The sequence below is a fragment of the Sturnus vulgaris genome, chromosome 8 (assembly GCF_052056855.1).
Source record: "Sturnus vulgaris isolate bStuVul1 chromosome 8, bStuVul1.hap1, whole genome shotgun sequence".
Lineage (NCBI taxonomy): Eukaryota > Metazoa > Chordata > Aves > Passeriformes > Sturnidae > Sturnus > Sturnus vulgaris.
This window is the reverse complement of record NC_142250.1, coordinates 11,948,176-11,953,412: the sequence shown is the minus strand read 5'-3', so window position 1 is coordinate 11,953,412 and position 5,237 is coordinate 11,948,176.

Here is a 5,237-nt window from a genome sequence, read left to right as displayed (position 1 = left end):
GGGTCATGCAGTAATATTGCTGACTGCAACCACCTTTTCTCATTTGGGTCTTAATAGCATTAGTCTAAGCCCTGCAGAGTCACCTCTGCTTAGGAAACAGTGGCTGTTTTATTTTGCTTCTTCAGGCATGCAAGAAGAACTTCCAGCATTGTTATCTGGCTCCTGAATGCAGATAGAGCACAGCGTTTTACACAGCAACCTGTTACTCTGCCCTCTTGCCAGTCTCATAATCACCTGCTTTCCTACTCTGATTTACCTGAATACAGCCCCGAGATTTTGTAGACTGAGTACATACCTTTGTGGCAGTTCCAGTAAACTTCTTGGAAGCTGCAGTCTTACAGGGACCAAGAAAATTTTTAGGAAAACAAAGCAAGAAAAGAAAAGAAAAAAGAAAAGAAAAGAAAAGAAAAAAGAAAAGAAAAGAAAAGAAAAGAAAAGAAAAGAAAAGAAAAGAAAAGAAAAGAAAAGAAAAGAAAAGAAAAGAAAAGAAAAGAAAAGAAAAGAAAAGAAAAGAAAAGAAAAGAAAAGAAAAGAAAAGAAAAGAAAAGAAAAGAAAAGAAAAGAAAAGAAAAGAAAAGAAAAAAGAAAAGAAAAGAAAAGAAAAGGTAGAAAGAATGAGAAAAGGAAAGCTTTTACCTTGTGTATTTTTTTAATGTTATTCTTCTCTGCCCATTCCATCCAGTAACACTAAACAAAGCCTAGCTTAGACTAGATAATTAACACATTTAAGTTTTGTATGAGAAAAAATTTACATGTGATTAATCCCTCTAAAAGTTAACACAGATCTTACACTGAAGCTGAGGAAAGCTGTGCAGAATTCAGGCTAAAGTAATGTTTGTAAGGGGAATATCAGCAGGAAGTTTGGGGAAATCCCAACACACAGACACTGGTAGAAGACTGCTGAGACAAACAAGATATACAATGCCACAATGACAGGAAAAAGGATGTGCTTATGTCATATGTGGTCTAGAAGTTCATCTACATACATGGTCAGTAGCAGAGACTCATGAGGAATGATTCAGGGAGAATCACATTGCTTCTTTACAAGAGCAATAATAAACAGGAGAGCTGGTGTGCAAATCCTCTCTTAATACAGCTAAAGCCCCTCTTGAAAGAAGAGGAGTTTTTTGATTACTGGGTACTGGTCTTTGAACTGTAATCCCTGGAGGAGTTATTCCTCTGCAGTGGGAAGGTCTCAACGCCAAGGGGGAAATACTCTAACAATGTTAGGGGTATCCTGCATTCTGTAGGACTGCCTTCTTCAATGTCCTGAAACACATCACCATTCAGCAAAGAGAGAGACAGCATATTTCATTATACTGTGAATATGTATATGACTCTAAAACTAGTAAGCTAACTGAAAGAAAAACACATTTATAGGTGTTTAAGTTGCATTTTGAGGGATGGGTAACACATCAGGGCAACAATTATACCTATTTGATAATGATCATGATTGGTACATCCAGTAAAGACTAAGAAGTCTAGGATGCAACAAATGTTCTACTAACTTTACTAATTTTCTAGACTGGGTCGATATACATATATTTGTGAATTACATATTCAATTTACAGTGAATTAAGCTGCCTGTCTCAAACAGTAGAGGCAATGCTTCCCAGCTCTACAGGAAGTTCTGACTCTCTAAAGACTGAGGTGTAGCAGCAGGCAGGAAAGCCAGTCCCAGGGCTGCCTGGTTCCAGGCGTTGCATCCTCATGGAGCCAATCACAGGGCTAATGTGGGATATTTGGGGAGCAGGTGATGGATCTGTGCCCTTTTTTGAAGACTTTCACACAGCACTGCTCTGGCTCTGACTCTGAAGTTGCTCCTCCTGGCTTTCTTACTTCCCACAAGTTTACAGCTCCTTCATTTTTGCTCAGCATGGCCAAGGAGCTTTCCCCAGATATTATCTCTGACCTTGATGCTCTCTCTGTTGCAAATGATCCTTTTCTTCTGCTTTCCTCTGCACAGACAGCATCTCCCAGCCCTGGACCCCATCATGCTCTGGGTCCCTGGCACCCTCCCCACCACGCCTGGAGCTGCCACACTCACTCCCCAAAGCACAGCCACTGGCTCCTGCCTGCTCAGCTTCCTTGGCCCTGCCCAGGCCTTCACCACTACATCTTCCTCCAACAGCTCTGGAACTACTGCAGAGAAAATCAGATTGAGCAGAGTGCTACACTGCCAGACTGTTGAGGAGAAGGGTTGTTATGTGGTTGCAGGCATTTCCAAAGGGCTGATGCCTGCCCACACATTGGTGGGATGACTTTTTCCCTGCATCATCCCTCCTATGGCCAACACCGGGTGCCTATTTACAATCTGGGTCATATTCCCTATCACTCCTACCAAGCTGAAACAAATTTACACAACTGCAACTAGAAGGTCTCCAGACAATACCCTTTCTGTTTCCTTTCCTTGGCAAGAAGCCTTTCCCATGAGGACCAAGATTACCACTCAATTCAGTGATACCAAACTGCAGTTCTGGGTGACTGCATTCCCAGCCCACTTCAGCTGAAATGCTGCCATTTTTCATTTAAAGGCGTATTTCAACATAAAAAGTCAAATTTGGCTAAACCTGAATCAGAAGAGAGGATTAGGAAGGCAGAGGAATAATAATACATCAATTTAGCAAAGTTCTTGCTGTGAATATAAAATACTGTGTCAGTAATCTGCATTGATTGCTTGAAGAAAATGCAGAGTGCATGAGCACTCTGTTATCTTTGCATTGCACCTTTTTTTTTGTGCTTGTACCAACGCATATTTTACAAAGATTAATATGCTCTCACCAAATCTATACACTTCTGTGAAATCCATAGGGACATCTGGCGAGAACCTATCATATATTTTTTTTCTGTGTATTCCTTGCAAACAGATTAATAAACAGTGAAATATTCCTAAGTGAGAGGGTAAAAGGAAATGGGTCTGCTATTGATACAGAAAGGAGATCAGTGGAATTCAAAATATGAAGTTCTAGGATACCATCAGGTTGAGCAAAAGACCTTTCCCCCTCAATTTGGAAAGAGCAAGTAGCTATTGAAAGAGTGCATAAAATAGAAAGGGATCACGAAAAGCTTCATGACTAAGGAGTTAATGAGTGTCTTTGGCAAACCTGTTATCATTTGCATGTTTTCCCTGACTTCAGAGGAATACACGATGTGAGGTTATGTCTTACATAAAAAGGACAGAAAGGAAATGAATGCAGCTTTGTTTTACCATCTGGAAAAAGAACTATCATTAGAAGATTCTATCAAAGTCAATAATTTATTCCTTATTTGCACCTCCTCTTTGCTTGAAGAAAACCATTTACAACCTGAACTTATAACTGAAGTTAGCAGCCATACTGGACCATATATCATTCCATACTATCTCAATGTACCTTGCTTAACATAGCAGCAGCAAAGGCATTAGGAGACGGATGCATAAGGTTTCTGTCAACATGAATTTCATTTGAGTCAGATGCTGAACTGCCACTTGAAAGTTTGCCTATGACTGACTTGTGCAATTAGACTCTGCACTGATAAATTACATGAGATTTAGACATGGAAATTATTAAGATACTTAAAGAAAAGTAGTCAACAAGTTAATAATAGTCATTCTAATAAAAGTCTTAAGTCCAAGGGGACTGAGGTAGTAGCCTACTTTCATGGAAGAAATAACATTGCAATAAGCAAAGTTTGCCCCACAGACTTTAATACACTCCACAAAAACTACCAGCAGTGTAACATATCTGAGAGATTTGCTTGGGAGTGAAGGTAAAGTACAGTGGCAGGCAACCAAAAGCACTTGTCAGCTGTCAGGAGGGCAGTTCAAATATCTGTGTCCTTTATCCCCAGTCTAGAAGGGCTGTGCAGCTTTATGTTGACAAGCATTACAATGAGCCATCCATTTTCAAAACTATCAGGATAGGAAGATTTACAGCACACTTACAAGATGTGGCACTAATTTTTTGCAAGAACGTACAATGGATCACTATTAAAACACAGGTTTAGATCATTCATTTGCCATGCTAGGAGGCAGGACTGTCACCTTCTTTGTCATCAAGACATGTAGGTGAGTGAAAGGCAAACATAACAATGGATTTATGTGGTACAATGTAATTTTACTCTGCTTAAACTGAACATCTGTATATCCTAACAAATATCATGCCCTCCTGAATTCTACTTCAAAATCTAAGAGCATATCCATCAAGGCAATTACCTACATCAAAAAGAGCTGTAAATTGAATAGCAGAGATCAAAAAAACACGGCAAGATGGTTTCACAATCTTGCTTGTGAATCTTGCTCTTTCACAAACCTTGAAGCTCTAATCAGTTCTCCTGGGCATCCCAGCCTTTAAGCACAGATTTCAGGAAAACTGCAAAAAATCCACCACTATCTTCAACCAACACCCTGACTGTAAATGCACCCCTGAAATGTAAACTTCACCATGTAGTCAGGAGAACTGAACAAGCTCTGGTGGCATCTGGAGTGAATTCACTCTGCCTGACACCTCAACCAACTGGGAGCCAGGTCAGCACAGTGTGGGGCCTGAGCTGGGGGAAGCTCATATCCCCTGTGCTCATATCCCTTTTTGCTCCCATTTTGCAGTAGGATTATCAGGATGATGAAAGTTATGTGCCAAAGAAGCAACAACTATCATGCTAGTGGCACCTTGTTAAGGCAATGAGCTGGAGGTTGGACAAGCTGCATGCTGCACATACTCCAAAACCACTGTACACCCAGACTCCAGTCCCCAAACGTCTCCAAAAGGACAGCAAGGTGATTGCTGTGAGTGCTCACCACTGAGCAACTCACTCGCATCCTTGTATGTTTAGGGCCCCAAATCAGTAATTTGTGTTTGGCTTCAATCAACCTGTGCCAGTGGGCACATTAATTTAAGCCTCAGTTACAAAGAAAAAATATGTTAATATAGAGAACAGTCATTGCCAGAAAAATACACTGGACAGTTTCTAATAAAACGTGTTGGGGGAAGATCTACAAGCTGCAGAAATTATTGGTTCATACTTTTCCTCTAATTATCAACTCAGTGAGTGCCCCTTTGTTTTTCAGGTCACTCCCCAATTGCATGTTTCCTTTGTTCCACAACATTTAATTCTTTTCCAGTGTTGCAAAATTAACTGGACAGGTTTCTTAATCTTGTGTCCACAAAGAACTTGTTGTAATTGCAATGAATGCTTTAATTTTGCTGGTGTCTGAAATACGATTTGCAGGGGAAGGGGGAGTGCGGGCTGATGCTAGTCCC